General features: G+C 49.2%; 4 non-coding genes across 4 annotated transcripts; 2 read left to right on the top strand and 2 right to left on the bottom strand.

Moving 5' to 3' along the window:
* Positions 1-1,628: 1,628 nt before the first annotated feature.
* Positions 1,629-1,702, bottom strand: TRNAN-GUU (transfer RNA asparagine (anticodon GUU)). Its single transcript has one exon. It is a non-coding gene; the product is annotated as a tRNA-Asn (tRNA).
* A 4,562-nt stretch (positions 1,703-6,264) lies between these two features.
* Positions 6,265-6,336, top strand: TRNAE-UUC (transfer RNA glutamic acid (anticodon UUC)). Its single transcript has one exon. It is a non-coding gene; the product is annotated as a tRNA-Glu (tRNA).
* A 6,235-nt stretch (positions 6,337-12,571) lies between these two features.
* TRNAG-CCC (transfer RNA glycine (anticodon CCC)) lies at positions 12,572-12,642 on the top strand. The gene has a single exon. It is a non-coding gene; the product is annotated as a tRNA-Gly (tRNA).
* A 4,370-nt stretch (positions 12,643-17,012) lies between these two features.
* TRNAG-CCC (transfer RNA glycine (anticodon CCC)) lies at positions 17,013-17,083 on the bottom strand. Its single transcript has one exon. It is a non-coding gene; the product is annotated as a tRNA-Gly (tRNA).
* Positions 17,084-18,698: the final 1,615 nt, after the last annotated feature.

Here is an 18,698-nt window from a genome sequence, read left to right as displayed (position 1 = left end):
ATGTTAAAATTAACAGAGAGGACTTTAAAACAGTTATTCTGACTGTGTCACATACGTCCATGGAGTTAAGTAGAAACGTGGAGCATATACAAATGGACAGAATCAAACTTTAGAGATGGAAACTGTAACACCTGAGATAACAGGCTCGCCAGATGGAATCAACAGCAGTTAGACATTGCAGAAGAAAAGGATCAGGGGACACAAAGCCAAGAACAATTGAAAATGTACAAAATGAAACTCAGTCAAAAAAATTTTTTCTAATACACATCTATCAGTGAATGCTAGGGCAACTTTCAAAGGCCTAATATACGAGTAATTGAGTCCGGGGAAAGACTGGGGATGAAGAAATAATTTTAGAAGAAACGATGGCAGAAAGATTTCCAGTTATAATACAAATTATAAACCCACTGATCCACACAGTGGATCACAATGAACACAATGAATGAGCACAAGAAACATGAAGAAAAGTGCGTCCAGTCACATTATAATTCAATTGCTCGAATCCATTGAAAACGAAAAACTCTCCAAAGCAGCCATGGCAAAATGACATGGTACATACAGAAAACAAAAATAAAGATGATACCAGATTTCTCATCAGAAGCAGTACAAGTGAGAAGACAGTGGAGCAATATCTATAAACGACTGAGGGGAAAAAAGGCAACATGGAATTGTATGCTTCCTCCCCCAAAAAGTCTTTCAAAAATGAAGGTGACTAATGACATTTACAGACATACAAAGGCTGAAAGAATTCATTGCTAGCAGATCCACCCTACAGGAAACGTTGAAGGAGTCCTCCAGGAAGGAGGACGCTGATGCCACATGGAAATCTGCATGTACACGAAGGGATGACGGACAACAGAAATGGTATCTGCACAGGAAAATGTTTAAGATTTTTCTTAGTATTTAAACCTCTCTCAAAACATGGGACAGATTAAACAAAAGTAATAACGATGGATTGTGGGGTTTATACCATGTGTAAAGTGCAGTGCAGGACAACCATGTCATACAGGCGGGCAGGGGAGAAATGTGAAGAGGTATGATACCACTTGAAGGCAGACTGTGGTAAGTTGCAGATGTGTGCTGTGAATCCTAAAGCAGCCGCTGAAATGACGAAGAGTCATAGCGAATAAGCCAACAAAGGAGAGAAATGGAACCATACGGAAGCCGTGTAAACACTATGACAGAGCAATTGCTCTTCCAGGACTCTACCCTATAGAAATACTGGGGCAAGTGGCCAAAGATATGTGTACAAGAATGATGACTACAGCATTATTTGTAATCATAAAATCATAGAACTAACAACTTAAAAAGCATATGGAAAGGGTTAAGTAAATACTAGTCCCAACCAACGATGGAAGAAACTCCATTGTGAAAAAGAACTTCGAGTCACGACGATGTGTGTACTCTCTCAGGGATTTCCGTACTCCCAGAGACCTGTTTTCCTCCTCAGCTCTTCTGTGAGGATCTGTGATGACCTTATGATGTTGACTTAGGTCCCCATTTTATGCACTCTACACAGAGAAGAGGAGGGTACCGGCGGAGGAAGCCTCTCTCCGCCTTTCCCCCCAGAGGATGGGCAGAGTAGAGACAACTACAAACACTTCTCTAGAACCTAAAAAGGTGAGAATCGTCCCTGGGTGGGCTTGAACCACCAACCTTTCGGTTAACAGCCGAACGCGCTAACCGATTGCGCCACAGAGACACGCAGAGGCTCTACCCCCGCCCCCTTCAGGGAGTAGTCACTGATTCAACGCCAGGCGGAGCCACCCGCCCTTGCAGGACAGCAGTGCCGGCTCCAGAGCCTCGGAAAACCCGACAGGCGGAGTCGGCGCAGCGTGTTGATCGCCTTTGAGACCCGTGCGGTGGGTGATTCCGGAGGCAGAAGGGCAGCCGAGCGGCCTCGCCCCGCCTTGCTCCACACCCGCCTCAGATGCCAGCACCAGGGAGACACCTGGGGCCGCGACCCCCGGGCCTGGGCCGAGTGGGGCCCAAGGGAAGCTGAACGCCCGGTGGGCTCCGGTGACAGACGGCTCGTCCCGTTTGCTCCGCCTGCACCCGACCATCTGGGCCGCCGGCGCTCCCCTCACTCCACTCGGCTCCGCTGCGGTGGGGGACGTGGGGGTGGGGAGCCGGGAGGACGGAGTGGGGGTGGTCGAAAGGGGCAAAGGCGAAGAGGCGGGAAAGAAGTGGGGGAGGCGTGGGCGGAGGACCAGGAGACTTCCCAGGAGGCCTGGGCAGAGACGCGGGCCTGATTTGGGGAGGTGAGAGTTGTTACGTTGCTTTTTTCAAGTCGTGTACCGGAATGGAGAGGAAGGAAGGGAGGGGAAAATGGAGAGCGGGCACGAAAGACAAGAACAGGAGCGCCTGCGGTTAGTTGTACAAGAACAAAGCAGCGGAGTCATTGGAATGATGTTACATCGAAATTCACAGACGCAAGGACCGTGATTGCTGCTGGTTCTGCGGCGCGCCCTGATCGTATAGTGGTTAGTACTCTGCGTTGTGGCCGCAGCAACCTCGGTTCGAATCCGAGTCACGGCACTGTGGTCTGCTTTGCCTGGCGTTTCGCTTTTACTTTGCGTTGAATCCCGCACGGGGCTGCGCCCCTTGCCTGGGGGCCAGGGAGCAGCTCTTTCGGCCGGCCACCGGGCGCGAGGCGGTCAGGAGAAGGGAGGGAAACCACAGTGTGCTAACCTGGGGGTGGGGACATTCTCCGTTCCCGTGGCTGAGAGGAAGTAAACTGAAGTAAATGGTTTATCTTCAGTGGTACTCCGAAAGAGGAGCGTCCTTGATGCTCTAAATGCTCAGCAGGAGGCTCAGTGGCACAACTGATGAAAAATACTGTTTCTGTGTTACTCAAAATCTACAGGGCCTTAAAGACCAGATAAAATTGTTCATCAGATAAGTGATACCTCTTCTGTAGACCTGCTTAGCTGGTTAAACCTTGGCTCCTGGGAATCTGTGCTCCGGGGACGTTTTCAATCTTTGGCTATTGTTCTCCTTAGGGCCCTGGTTAATACCTCTGTGGTGCGTTGTATACACTCAAGGATTTTAAATGCCTGTGGGCAGCCACTCATACACTCAGTGGTATCCATCAGGCTCAGACAACTGGAGGAACTCAACAACCACCACATACGTGATGATAATGGTGACCACAGGCCCCTCTGCCCTGACGACTCAACTAACAGAGACAGCGAATATGTGATTCTTTGGTCTGACTACATCCACAGTGGTAACTGAGAGTAACACTGCGCTGGTGGAGCAGGCTGAGAACATGACCAAGATGGGGGAGTTGTTAAAATCAAACACAAATGGAGATCAGACTTGAAAATTCCCTGAGCAGACAAACCCGTGTAGTCATACAGGCAAAAGCTAATGTCGCCTATTTTGCAAAACCAGTGGAACTTCACTAGGGCCACTTCTTATTAATGTCTCTGAAAATCATAACCAAAACTTAAACCGTTCCCTAAAATTGATATGAGGTAACCACTTTAACCAATTCCCTATCGCCGGTAAAACTCTGAGGTTATGGCCCATCCCTGGGAAGAATGATCAGCCACTGCCTCCTCACTCTATGAGCTGCTTTATGACCCTATACCTCTGGGCCTCTTTCTATATTTGGTTTGAGTGCTCCCAGTTCCCACACTGTCTTTTTGTGCACAACAAACTTTTACTTATGACTACTTCAGTGATCCAGTGGTTTTACTTCTGCTAGTTCTAAACTTTGGGCAGGGCCTCAACATTTTCATCTGCCAGATTGGGCCAACAAGAGAACTCCACTTCATACTGTTTTTGACACAGAGTCCCACAGAGGGTCCCTAATCTGCTAAGCTGATCTTTGGGCGCCCTGTTGCACATTGGAGGCTGAGGGAGAGCCGACTTTTTCTGCATAAGAAAGAAGAGGAGGAAGAGGCAGAGATACAGAGAGGGTGAAAAAAACAGGCTGGAACCAGAAAACTGATTTTAGCGTCTGGCACTGGGTATCATATTTTAGAGAAAGAGAAGCCACCGAAGAGCGTATCCAGGGAAGAAGATCTTCCGTGGAAGCAGCAGACACTTGGGGCCATTCTATGATGTTTTCCATTTGTTTATGTATAATTCTTCTTCCCCATCTTTGTAGAAAAGGCATGGGTGAGCTCGATATGTTTGTTTTGTGATTTTGGAATGAATGCTTACACAAAAATCCCTCCTACCGTGCTTCAAATATTCACCCGTGGACCTTCTAGTCTTCTCTTAGGTTCCACCAACTGTGCATTAAACTTAGAATGGGCCCAACTTGGGGACTCTACCTTGGGAAGTGCCATTTAAATTAAGGGGGTGTGAGAGGAATGTGACACTCTCAACAATAGTTGCTTTCCTTACTGTAGGTTGTTGCACATGCTTCCCATCAGATCGATCCCTTCTTCTAAGGAGAGCGATGGGGAAAATAAAACATATTCAGTTGCATCCACAGAAACCTTGGGTAGGGAAGTTCAGGTACTACCAAGTGGGCGGACCAGGGATGGCCTATTCACTGGTACCCAGGGCCATGGCCCTCTGCTTTGACGACTTTGGCAAACTTCAGACGGGACTCCACTCACCTTCACCAGTCACGGGAGACCGCTGTGCCAGAGGAGGTCGACTTCACGCTAACTGTAGATCCCGAAACCTCATAGGATTTTTCTCCTCTTCCCTTTAGTCTCTCTTCCACCTGCCCAGTAAGGGAGGACCCACGGCCTTTCTCTCCTGTGAGGACCCTTTCTGGCTCCCTCTACGGAACTGAAGCGGCCAGCCGGTTTCCCCAAGGTGTCCCTCTCGGCCTGTTTGTCTCCCAGGACGTAACTCCCCGCGGGCGGGACCAGGGGGAGCCTAGAAAACCGTGTGCTGGCTGTGGAGGTCGGGCACCGCGGGTCGGGCACCGCGGGTCCGGCGCCACAGTCAAAGCTCATTCTTTCACCTGCCCCGCTCACCTACTCCTCGGGGATGCCGAGGGAAGTCGAGTAAAGTGGCCCCTAAAGCTTCTCTGCAGGTTGAACCCCAAGAGCTGTGAAGTTCCAGAAGGGGCAAGAGGAACCTCACAGAGCGGAACCACCCCCCTGCCTGGCTGGCCCTCGTGGGCAGGCTCGAAAGAGGCTGATTTCGAGGACAGAGCCAAAGAAAAGTCCTAATGGCAAAAAGACCCATGATCTCGACGTGAAAGTCTCAATTCCTAACGTCCACTTGGGCCCGGAGTGGGGGGCGGGGGGGGGGGGCCGGGGGCGGGGCGGAGAGTTGAATTGACCCCGCACCCTGATCAGGAGAGTCGTCTGGACAAGTTCAGAGACCAGGAACAGGAGGGACTGTGCCCATCGCTGGTTCTCAATCCGGGGCGATTTGGGTCCCCGGTCCACAGGCCCCAGCCCCCTAGAGTGACCCCAGGCCTTGTCTGGAGATACTTTTGATTGTCACGCCTGGGGGGAGGCGGGTGGGAGGGTTTTCCTCTGCCATCAAATCATCAAAGGCCAGGGAGGTCACTAAACATCCTGCAATGCACGGGGAAGCCCTCCCCCCACAAAAAAAGAGCCGATCCTGACTGTCAACCCTGCCGAGGCTGAGAAAACCCGGTGTGGATCAGTGTCCCACACGCCTGACAGACGAGAAAACACGAAATCCTGACTAATTGGATGTGGGGTCTGAGGAAAACTCCGGCGACGGAGAGAACGCCGAGTCTTTCGGTCTGAGCATATGGAAGGATGGAGCTGGCATCGACTAAGGCGGGAAAACTGCAGGTGCAGCGGGTCGTCGCGGGAAGATCCGGCATCCACTTCGGGGCCGCCTGGAAAGGAGATTTGCTTGAAAGCCTTTCCCCTCCACCGTCTGTCTCCGTTCCTGCACGCACCTGAGTCCTTTGGGAGGTTGGAGATGCCAAGGACTCAGGTCTAGGTGTGCGGCCCCTTCTCACCCTGGACGCCTCCCCTCCCCCTCCTCCCGCCAACCTCGGCCACTCCCCGGCCCCCGCGTCCTTCTCTCCTCACGTGGGCGCCTCGCAGAGGCGCGTCTCCAGGGCAGTTCAGAGGTGCCTCCGCGACGAGGCGACTTGCTCTGGCACGGGTGGCCCTGGCGGGCCTCGGGGGCGCTCGGTGCGTCGGCTTCGGGCTCCCTTTTCCGGAGAAAGCAGGGAGGGAAGGGCTTTACGAAAGGATTCCTGGTTTAAGACGTGTGACTGGCTCCCAGAGCCCAAGGCCTCCCGGAGCGCAGAGCAAACGTCCCTCTGGGCGGAAGCAAGGAAGAGCATCACCAACTTCCACTTCCCTGGTGGTCTAGTGGCTAGGATTCGGCGCTTTCACCGCCGCGGCCCGGGTTCGATTCCCGGTCAGGGAATCCTTTTGCACCCTCTGTCCGCACACACGAGCCTTCCTTTCCTCTGCTGAGGGCTCGTGCCCTCTGCTCCTCGCACCGAGTCTTTAACTCCCGCAGAGGAAGGGAAACAAGGGCGGGCCCCTTCTCAGGGCACACCGCTCTTGCTTGTCTCCACGTCAGCCACCGGCAGAAGCGCCTTCACGGGGCTGCGAAGCATCTTGCTCAGGTTTACACAGCCCTGCAGACCCTCAAAGCCCTGTGGGGCTGCACCCGAGGCGGCTCGGACCTGGCTCAGCTCTCTGTGACCGAGACGAGGCCAAGCCCAGGCGGCCTGTTGGTGCGGGCCCTGCAAACGGGCCGGTCGGCCGGGCCTCCCCTTTTATCCTTCGCAGATAAAACGCTTCAGAGGCCTTCGGACGAGAGAGGGGCCCGGAGGCGATGCCCGCGGGGGTTGAGCGGAAGGTGAGCGGTGGGGTCAGGTCCTTGAGGCCTGTCCCGTTTGCGGATTAAGCGGCTAGGGAGCTGACGTTGACTGACCCCACAAAGGCAGCACGTGAAGTAGGCACAAAATGGCAAACTCTTAACTGCTGCTATGAGAGGAACGCAGGAGTAAAAATCAGCACCAGAAATATCAAAACGATGGTACCACAGTCAAATCCCACGGCTATTTCTACAACGGCTGTAGCATGTAAACTGTGTCTCTGAGAGCGTTTTCCACTTTCCCTTCCACCCTCCCTCTGAAGGCCTGTGAAAAGACAAGCCACAGACTGAGAGAAAATATTTGTAAAACATATCTGATTAAAGACTTGTGTCCAAAATATGCAAAGAACTCTAAAACTCAACAAGAAAAATTTTAAAACCCATTTGAAAATGGGCAAAATATTGAACGGACACCTCACCAAAGAAGACAGACAGATCATACAGATGAACAGATGGCAATCCAGTATATGAAAAGATGCTCAACATCATATGTCACTAGGGGATTGCAAGTTGAAACAACAATGGGCTACCACTACACACCAAATGGTTAGAATGGTTAAATCCCGAAAACTAACAATATCAAATGCTGGTGAATTGTGGAGCAATGGAAACCATCATTTGTTGCTCGGGGGACTGCAAAATGGTACAGCCACTTGGGGAGAGAGTCTGGCTGAACATAGTCTTACCGTATGATCCAGCATCGTGATTGTAGGTATTTACTGAAAAATGTTGAAACTTTATATCCATACAGAAATTCGCACACAAACATTTATAACAGCTTTATTCATAATTGGCCCAACCTGGAAGCAACCAAGACATCCTTCAATAGGTGAATGGATTGAACAAACCATGGAATCATTTTAAGCAATAACAAGGAATGGACTACCACAAAAAGGCATGAGAGAATCTTATGTTCATATTGCCAAGTGAAAGATGCCGGTCTGAAAAGACCACACACTGCATGATTCCAACTATATGATATTGTTGAAAAGACAAAGGTAAAAAAAGATCAGTGGTTGCCCAGACTTGGAAGGGAAGGTGAGAAAATGATTAGGTGGAGTACAGGGGATTTTTTTACGGCGTCAAAAGTAATCTGTATGACACGGTAATGGTGGACATGTGGTATCACCGATTTGCCAAAACTCACAGAACTGTAAAAGAGAGTGGACCTTAATGTTAGCTATGAACTTTTGTTAATGATAATGTACCAATATTGGTTCACTCATTGTAACAAATGTATCACATAAATGCAAGATGTTAATAATAGGGGAAGCCGTGAGCAGGGAAGGAGTGAATATGAGAACTCTCTTTGCTATCTGCTCAGTTTTTTTGGTAACCCTAAAATGGTTCTAAACGTAAAGCGTATTAATTAGTACAAAAACAAAGATCTCCTGACCGGATATTTGACCGGTGGAGTCTAAAACAAAAAAGCATGATAAAAATGATTTTTGGACTCTCCACTCGGGGCTCATCCTTGTCCTTAATTTTACCAAGACCGGCAAACTAGGGCCTACGTCCACAGGAAGGTGAGAGGCCCCACTACCCAACTCCCCTCATCTCCACAGGAATTCCTCCCCACAAGCGTCCCCCTGCCCTGGGCCCCTAATGCTTCTCCCAGCGCAGCTTCTGTCCTTCAGTGACCTCTTTCTTGATCCCTGCTCCTCAGTGCCATGTAGCCAAAGGATGGAATAGGACAAAAGATAACAGTAACAATGGTTTTGGTTTCAAGAATTCCAAACTGCAGAGACCCACCAGACCCACCTGTGGCTTCAAAGACGTGCTCTGGCCAAGTGGTGGCTGCTCTGCAGGACAAGCACTAAAGCATGGGTGATCATTTCAGGGCCTGGGAGCGCTGCAGAATCCCTGTGTAGACCAATTCCTTAATGTCTTCTGCCCCGGAATTAACTCAAGGGGTACAGTTGTCCTTTTCCTCCCTTTACCACCGCCACCACTCCCAGGGGCCAGAAACCACCCCTCGTGCCTGTGCAAAAGAGAACCCAGCAGAGAAAGGTATGCACTGGCTGGGAATTAAACCCAGGTCTCCCACAGGGGAGGCGAGGCGAGAATTCTGCCGTTGAACCACCGAAGCCCTGCCCCTCCCCATTACAGTTGGTCTCATCAGGTAGTCTCAGGAAGGACTTTGAAAACACGGTTCTAGAAAGAAGTTCATACAGTCCTCTTTGGTAGACATGCAGAACAAACAGAAAAGACACCAGAGCACAGGCTTGCCTAGGAGACTTAGATCAGGCAATATCATAAACCTCTGGCATTCAAATCATAATACTAGAATTCAAATTCAAATCAAATTTCCTCGCTGATGATGGATTCTCTTTGCCCTCCCATTGCTTGGTGCCTCCCAGACCCTTTCCTCTCAACCTTGAGACAAACATCAATCAGCTCTTTCCCTGATCAGGCAGTCGGGACCCAGGGACTGTTGGGGAGGCACCCGTTTGGGGATGTGCCTGAGTTACTCCAGAAGATCTGGGTGATAACTGAGCTTCTCCCCTCCTGCGCCTCTTTGGAGTCCTTGGAAAAGGCCAAGGATCAAACGGTTCTGCTTTTAAACTCTTGCGTTCCCACCAAAGGGGGAACAAGTGAAAATTTCACTCTCAGATTTCTTCCCTTCCCTACACCCTCCTTGGCCACTTGAGGAGGCCATGCCAGGGGAAAAGAATTTGACTGGATTCCAGGTAGATGCTAGAAGGTTACTCTTCTAGCCAATGTAAGGCTTTTTTTTTTTTTCCCCCTTTGCTTTTGTCTGATGTTCATATTTTCACTCTTTGATTCTTTTGTTCACGATTAGCCTGGTACAGGCCAAGCAGTAACCCGTGCACAATCGCCCCAGGGCCCCAGAGCCTCCCTCCTCCGGTGCCTCTTTTGAGTCCCTAGAAAAGCCCAAGGGTCAACATGATCAGCTGTCAAACTCTGGTGTCTTACAGAGACCCACACAAGAGTCTGAGTATAACTTTCTCTCCAAGATTTATTCCCTTCACCACACCACACCATACCCTTCTCCTCTCCTTTCTGGCTCTTGACTTTTTTTCAACTGTGAAGCTCCACCCAAGATCCTTTCACTACCTTACACTCAAGCAAAACTTTATTCTTGATCACTGTATCCTCTACCCTTTCCGATTGCTCTGCTGGAGTCGCTCTACTTTGTGGATTAACCATTCTGCTGCCTATCTTGCTAAGTTTATTTTCTCGTTTGTCTATCTGTGACTGTGTGTGTGTGTTTGAGAGAGAGAAAGTTTCCTTATTTGATTATCTCTCTCTCTCTCTCATTGTTTAACAGCCTGAGACTATTGAGTATGCTCGGCACTGTGCTACCGCTTGAGAATTTTTTTATTTTTATACACAAACTTGGTTTCCCAGGAACTATGAATCTTTTTCATATGAGAATATGTCTTTGGAAGACAGAGTCAATTAAAATGTGACTTTGTTAGAGCACAAGTCACACCAAAACAAAAGTGGACACTCTGCACACTAAATTCAGTCAGGAGAGTCTTTCCAGAGGAAAAGACTTCTGAACTGAGGCCTGAAGGATGAGAATGATGTTGAAGAAGGACGAGGAAGTTGTGAGAGACCATCCCCTGTAGAGAGAAGCAAGTGCCTGAAAGTGAGAGAGTTCCTGATGTGTCCAGTACTTCACTGTTGCTGGACTTGAGAATTGGCAAGAGACATTCAGATGATGAGGATGAGGGGAGCCAGAGTTTATGTCGTAAAGGTATTACAACATTTTAGTGAAGGAATCTGGGGACACTAGGCGGTGTTAGGCTACAGATATGTCCAGATGTAGGCTGTGGAAGGATCACTCAGGATGCAATGTGGCAAATGGATTGGAGTAGACCAGACTGGCTGTAGGGAGGCTGGCTTTTTATCCAGTTGTATTAATGGGGGTAAGAGTTGACGGATGGAAGAGTGCAGTCATAAAGTGTCAGTAAGGCAGTGGTGCAGCCGATAAAGTTAAGCACTATCTACTGATTACGACAGACATAAATTTCTGTGCTGGGAAGATGAGAGTATATCCAAAAAGGGTAGCAAGTGTGGTTCGGGTGACAGGGTGGTTGGTGGTGAGGGTACGCATACCAGGCAGGGGTAGGAAAAGATTAGGGTGTTGTGTTGGTGATTGATTGAAATGCTTGGGAGAGTGCACTAGAGTTTGGGAGACACTGTGCCTGGGTCTGATCACAGAGTATCGCAGTAGAGGGTGATGTGTGATGCTGACAGGGAACTCACTGGTGCGCTGAGTTTTAGCATTTGTGACTCTGAGACGCGTACGAAGCATTGACTTGTGAATCAGGCGTTGCAAGATGGCAGTGCAGGTTTGTAGTTTAGAGAGAGACGTGGGAATCGATGTAGATCTGGTTGATGGAGGTGGTAACTGAAAGCATGTTGACCAGAACTGATGTGTGTCTTGGGTGTTGGGCAGAGGACAGATAGAGCCAAAGCTCTTCAAGGTCAAAATGACAGTCATTTTCCTTGTTGAGCCCAGGTTTGTGACTCAGCCTCCACCCAGCTCAGCTTCTCAGCAAGAGAACAATGATTGCAGGTCTGCAGCTGCTGTCTTCAAAAAGTCATAATGATTCCTGGTCTCAACATGTAGGGGAGCTCTCCAGGTTCCTTTCTTCAGTTTAATTTCCCCAGGAATAATTGGGGAGAGAAACCTCTCTATATATTTCAATTTCATCCAAGGACCAATATGTTAACATTTCAACCATTAACATTTTTCGGAAACTTGGTCTGCTCCTTAGACAACCCATTCACTGTAGCCTGTGCCTCATGTGCATCTCAGAGTCACAAATGCTAAACCTCAGCGCAACAGGGAGTCCAATTTAGGAGATTAGAGTCTCCCAAACAATTAACATTGACTGCAAACTTAATATTAATTAATCTTTTAATGATTATGATATATCATATATCCATCCAAATGCTTTGAACACCTTACCAAGCAGACACGTGCTGCTGATATAATGATTATGAGTCTGGCTCATTATTCTTGTACAAAAAAACAGTTACAAAGAACTAATCCCATTGACCAAAATGTGTTTCTTCATTATCCCTATTTGATTCTGGCCCTTTCTGTCTTCTAACTCCAATCTAATTCTGCTTCTGCTCCTTATTTCCTCCCTGGATTAGAGTTTTTCTCCCCTAACCTAGCGAGTTAGGTTACTCCCTCAGACCCTCTAAGGCAACAGTGTGAGGTTGACAGTCAGCGGTTCAGGATCCTAAACAAGGGATCTGGATGAATTTCCGATGTTTTTCTGTTATACAGCTGGAAAAGAGTCTTTTTCAGAGTTGTGGTGTGAGCAGACCAAACAGATACTTTGATGCTTTAATTTGAATGTCCCCCCTTTATGCTGTTGCCTGACAGGAGTAAGCCTCTTCCGCAAGCCTTGGCTTCCAGTGCCTTTCTGTCTGTGAGCTCTGTCCAAAGACAACTGTGTGAGCCTCTCCGGGAACTTTTTGTTTTTGTTTTTTTAAAGATTTTTTGTTTGTTTGTTTTTCTCCCTAAAGCCCCCCAGTACATAGTTGTATATTCTTCGTTGTGGGTCCTTCTAGTTGTGGCATGTGGGACGCTGCCTCAGCGTGGTTTGATGAGCAGTGCCATGTCCGCGCCCAGCGAAACACTGGGCCGCCTGCAGCGGAGCGCGCGAGCTTAACCACTCGGCCACGGGGCCAGCCCCCTCTCCGGGAACTTTTTGGTTCCCCCACCTCCCATCCTTCGGCCGCTGTCAAGATTCTTTCTAGAGACCCATCAGGGTCATGTTAACGGGAAGCATTGGTGGTTCAGTGGTAGAATTCTCGCCTCCCACGCGGGTGACCCGGGTTCGATTCCCGGCCAATGCATTATGCCCAATCTCCTTTTACCCACCCCGTCCTTTCACATGCCTCCTCCTTGCTTGCCTGTAGCACGGGCGAGTCTGGTCATTTCCTGGTTCTGGCCGCCAGGAGTTGGAAAATGAGAACTAAAATCCACAGGGCAATTCTCAGCAGAGCACGGTAAGGAGTCTGTCTAAAACGGGGACTTGACAGAGCCCTGGGGCCGCGACGCGCTCGCGAATACGGAGCAGCATTTGGCGTGCAGCGTAGTAACCACCTCGCTCGCGACTTCGTGCCTTTCAAGCCGCAGGTGTTTCCGGTAGGTCTGCGATTTCGAATATTTAGACCTAAGACCCTGGTGACTTTCAGCCTTTCTCCTGGAACATCGCAGGCACCCAAAGAGCCATCGGGTCACTGATTCGCGGGCTGGACCGTGGGCTGACTGCTGGGCCACGTCTCACCGTGGAGCGAGGATCAACAGATGAAGGTCTCGGAAGGAGCACCGCCACGGGGCCCGGCAGTCACCCCAGTGGCGGGGGAGGCGTGTGGGGAGGAACCCGCGTGGACAGGAGGGGAGCTGCGGAGAGGGGGGCCTCGCACAGAGGTGACGGGAGGCCCCTGGCGTCTGTACACCAGACGCCGTGAACCGAGTTTATTAACATCGTCAGCCACCGCGCCTCCGCGTGTCCCCACCGTGGGCCCATCGGTGTTCCGGGAAGGATTCCGTCTACCTGGCAATGTGTGTCAACAGGTGTGAGCCTGAAAATTACACTTTTCAAAAGAGGAAATGAGCGACGGAGTCTGGGGACTGTTTATCCCGTTTTGTTTTATACCGCTTGGACGCTCCCTCGAAAGCACTGCGATTTGAGGGTGACTGCGTTAGACAGACTACCAGTGATTAATTTTCACCCCAAAATCTTGGGAGGAGATTTCATCCAAGGACCAAACTACCCAACTGTAGTTTCAAAGAGAAGATCAGTGACATCTGGGCAGTTTTTATTCTCTTCCTATTTTAAAAATAAACTTGATTTACCCCTTTACTGTTTGCTGGGGGTGGGGGTGGGGGTGGGGTGGGAATCTATCTTTGACTCCCGTCCTTACTCCCAGCTTGCGAGAAGCTTCCTCCATATTCAGGTCATCTTCTCCTCCTTCCCCTCCTCCTCCTTCTCCTCCTAGTCCTCCTCTTTCTCCTCCTCATCCTTGTCCTCCTCCCCTCCCGCCTCCTTTTCCTTTTCCTCCTCTTTCTCCTCTTCCTACCTCTCCTTTTGCTCCTCCTTCTTCAATGGGAGAAAGTGGAGTGGGAGGAAAACCCATGAGGCAAGGAATGCAGGAGAATTTTGTTGGAGAGCTTGGAGGAGAGGAAGGAAAGACGACCTGTGGGTTCTGAAACAAGCATTGGGAAAGCAAAGGAGAGTTTTGGATAGTTATGATTTGGCCTGCAGCCTTTTCAGAGTAGTCAAATAACACCCTCAATGGTTAGACTGCTGGCAAAAATTTTTAAAGGTATTTAACATTGATAGTTCATCACAAGATTGATAAGAGAACAGTGTCTATCATACAAAAGTGCAAAGGGATATATGTGTAAGAATATGCTCTGCACCACTTGTTTCAAAAAATATTTTCTTGATGTCATTTGGTTTATAAAATTGTGTAATTTCAGGTGTACATTATCATACTTCAGTTTCTGTGTGGACTGCATCGTGCCCACCACCAATAGTCTAGTTTTTATCAATCACCATACATATGTCTGTATCACTAGTTTTGATAATAAAATAACCAAAACAATTTCTTATTCAACAATTACATAGTGTTTAAATGTATATTAATATATTCAGACAATGAACTGTTAAAAGAGAAAGAGTTACACAATCCTGATGATTCAGATAATGTTACCAGTAAAAATAAGATCACAATTATTGAGCATTTGTGGCAACCTTACATATATTTCTTTATTTGAAGTTCAGAACAACCCAAGTAAATGTGTAATCTGTAGTGGAGAGTGACAGGTTCTGTCATAAAAGGAAGATAGGCACTCAAGGAACACCAGAATAGAAGACCCAGAGGAGGACAAGAAGGAGGACTAAAGAGAAGGAAGAGGAAGAGACCAAGCCATGTGAGGTGTCCAAAGCAGCTGGATAAGCCTGGTGGAGAGAGGACAGCCTTGCTGTACAAGCCTCTCTGTGACCACAGACATTGAGGCTGCCTTCTTGGAAGACCCTCCTTCTTTCCTCTTGTCTCAAATGAGATGCTGAAGAGTGCATCTTCCTAGATCATTTCTCCCCTCTCCAAGGACCTCTGAGGGAAGGATGGGCTGACAGAAGCATTGCTCCAAAGTGGTCCAGTGTGCAGAGTCTGTGCTTTTGCTGTAGCATTTTCCATGTGTCTCTTCTGGGTAAGAGCAGAACCCACAGGATATTCCTGCCAGTTCCTGAGGAGTGGTGGAGAGATGCCAACTTAGCCAGCTCCATAGGTGTCATGCAACACAGGCCCCTCAAAGAGGAATGAGGTTTCCAGGCTACTGAGCCAGGCCCCTCGATGGGCCAATGCAGGAGAACTAGCCAGGAAACTGGTTGCCTCCTGCTCCCCGCAGATTCTCTCTCCTCCTGTTGTTCAAAGAACGAGGATCCAACTCCCTCCCCAAGCACTGGAGAGTCAGCTCGGTCATTTTTCAGACTAGTAGGCCTCATTGTCCCTGAGAACACATCGAGAGTGGAAGAGAAGGAGGGAGAGTGGTAGCCCAGTGAGAGGTGAGAAGCACCTGGCTAGTTCAGGCAGGGAGAAGGCAAGCTGGACCTAGGAACTTTCCTGAGAAGTCAGGTCTGTGGGTCTCCTTACTCCAGGAAGGGGTGACTCCTTCCATCCTGTCCCCAAAGGGACTATAGAGATATCTTCTCATCCCATGGGAAGGCTTTCGTATCATATTTGCCTTCTGCATGCCAGCAGTCTAACCATTGAGGGTGTTATTTGACTACTCTGAAAAGGCTGCAGGCCAAATCATAACTATCCAAAACTCTCCTTTGCTTTCCCAATGCTTGTTTCAGAACCCACAGGTCGTCTTTCCTTCCTCTCCTCCAAGCTCTCCAACAAAATTCTCCTGCATTCCTTGCCTCATGGGTTTTCCTCCCACTCCACTTTCTCCCATTGAAGAAGGAGGAGCAAAAGGAGAGGTAGGAAGAGGAGAAAGAGGAGGAAAAGGAAAAGGAGGCGGGAGGGGAGGAGGACAAGGATGAGGAGGAGAAAGAGGAGGACTAGGAGGAGAAGGAGGAGGAGGGGAAGGAGGAGAAGATGACCTGAATATGGAGGAAGCTTCTCGCAAGCTGGGAGTAAGGACGGGAGTCAAAGATAGATTCCCACCCCACCCCCACCCCCACCCCCAGCAAACAGTAAAGGGGTAAATCAAGTTTATTTTTAAAATAGGAAGAGAATAAAAACTGCCCAGATGTCACTGATCTTCTCTTTGAAACTACAGTTGGGTAGTTTGGTCCTTGGATGAAATCTCCTCCCAAGATTTTGGGGTGAAAATTAATCACTGGTAGTCTGTCTAACGCAGTCACCCTCAAATCGCAGTGCTTTCGAGGGAGCGTCCAAGCGGTATAAAACAAAACGGGATAAACAGTCCCCAGACTCCGTCGCTCATTTCCTCTTTTGAAAAGTGTAATTTTCAGGCTCACACCTGTTGACACACATTGCCAGGTAGACGGAATCCTTCCCGGAACACCGATGGGCCCACGGTGGGGACACGCGGAGGCGCGGTGGCTGACGATGTTAATAAACTCGGTTCACGGCGTCTGGTGTACAGACGCCAGGGGCCTCCCGTCACCTCTGTGCGAGGCCCCCCTCTCCGCAGCTCCCCTCCTGTCCACGCGGGTTCCTCCCCACACGCCTCCCCCGCCACTGGGGTGACTGCCGGGCCCCGTGGCGGTGCTCCTTCCGAGACCTTCATCTGTTGATCCTCGCTCCACGGTGAGACGTGGCCCAGCAGTCAGCCCACGGTCCAGCCCGCGAATCAGTGACCCGATGGCTCTTTGGGTGCCTGCGATGTTCCAGGAGAAAGGCTGAAAGTCACCAGGGTCTTAGGTCTAAATATTCGAAATCGCAGACCTACCGGAAACACCTGCGGCTTGAAAGGCACGAAGTCGCGAGCGAGGTGGTTACTACGCTGCACGCCAAATGCTGCTCCGTATTCGCGAGCGCGTCGCGGCCCCAGGGCTCTGTCAAGTCCCCGTTTTAGACAGACTCCTTACCGTGCTCTGCTGAGAATTGCCCTGTGGATTTTAGTTCTCATTTTCCAACTCCTGGCGGCCAGAACCAGGAAATGACCAGACTCGCCCGTGCTACAGGCAAGCAAGGAGGAGGCATGTGAAAGGACGGGGTGGGTAAAAGGAGATTGGGCATAATGCATTGGCCGGGAATCGAACCCGGGTCACCCGCGTGGGAGGCGAGAATTCTACCACTGAACCACCAATGCTTCCCGTTAACATGACCCTGATGGGTCTCTAGAAAGAATCTTGACAGCGGCCGAAGGATGGGAGGTGGGGGAACCAAAAAGTTCCCGGAGAGGGGGCTGGCCCCGTGGCCGAGTGGTTAAGCTCGCGCGCTCCGCTGCAGGCGGCCCAGTGTTTCGCTGGGCGCGGACATGGCACTGCTCATCAAACCACGCTGAGGCAGCGTCCCACATGCCACAACTAGAAGGACCCACAACGAAGAATATACAACTATGTACTGGGGGGCTTTAGGGAGAAAAACAAACAAACAAAAAATCTTTAAAAAAACAAAAACAAAAAGTTCCCGGAGAGGCTCACACAGTTGTCTTTGGACAGAGCTCACAGACAGAAAGGCACTGGAAGCCAAGGCTTGCGGAAGAGGCTTACTCCTGTCAGGCAACAGCATAAAGGGGGGACATTCAAATTAAAGCATCAAAGTATCTGTTTGGTCTGCTCACACCACAACTCTGAAAAAGACTCTTTTCCAGCTGTATAACAGAAAAACATCGGAAATTCATCCAGATCCCTTGTTTAGGATCCTGAACCGCTGACTGTCAACCTCACACTGTTGCCTTAGAGGGTCTGAGGGAGTAACCTAACTCGCTAGGTTAGGGGAGAAAAACTCTAATCCAGGGAGGAAATAAGGAGCAGAAGCAGAATTAGATTGGAGTTAGAAGACAGAAAGGGCCAGAATCAAATAGGGATAATGAAGAAACACATTTTGGTCAATGGGATTAGTTCTTTGTAACTGTTTTTTTGTACAAGAATAATGAGCCAGACTCATAATCATTATATCAGCAGCACGTGTCTGCTTGGTAAGGTGTTCAAAGCATTTGGATGGATATATGATATATCATAATCATTAAAAGATTAATTAATATTAAGTTTGCAGTCAATGTTAATTGTTTGGGAGACTCTAATCTCCTAAATTGGACTCCCTGTTGCGCTGAGGTTTAGCATTTGTGACTCTGAGATGCACATGAGGCACAGGCTACAGTGAATGGGTTGTCTAAGGAGCAGACCAAGTTTCCGAAAAATGTTAATGGTTGAAATGTTAACATATTGGTCCTTGGATGAAATTGAAATATATAGAGAGGTTTCTCTCCCCAATTATTCCTGGGGAAATTAAACTGAAGAAAGGAACCTGGAGAGCTCCCCTACATGTTGAGACCAGGAATCATTATGACTTTTTGAAGACAGCAGCTGCAGACCTGCAATCATTGTTCTCTTGCTGAGAAGCTGAGCTGGGTGGAGGCTGAGTCACAAACCTGGGCTCAACAAGGAAAATGACTGTCATTTTGACCTTGAAGAGCTTTGGCTCTATCTGTCCTCTGCCCAACACCCAAGACACACATCAGTTCTGGTCAACATGCTTTCAGTTACCACCTCCATCAACCAGATCTACATCGATTCCCACGTCTCTCTCTAAACTACAAACCTGCACTGCCATCTTGCAACGCCTGATTCACAAGTCAATGCTTCGTACGCGTCTCAGAGTCACAAATGCTAAAACTCAGCGCACCAGTGAGTTCCCTGTCAGCATCACACATCACCCTCTACTGCGATACTCTGTGATCAGACCCAGGCACAGTGTCTCCC

The sequence above is a fragment of the Equus przewalskii genome, unplaced genomic scaffold (assembly GCF_037783145.1).
Source record: "Equus przewalskii isolate Varuska unplaced genomic scaffold, EquPr2 ChrUn-12, whole genome shotgun sequence".
Taxonomy (NCBI): domain Eukaryota; kingdom Metazoa; phylum Chordata; class Mammalia; order Perissodactyla; family Equidae; genus Equus; species Equus przewalskii.
This window is presented reverse-complemented; position numbering and strand designations above follow the sequence as displayed.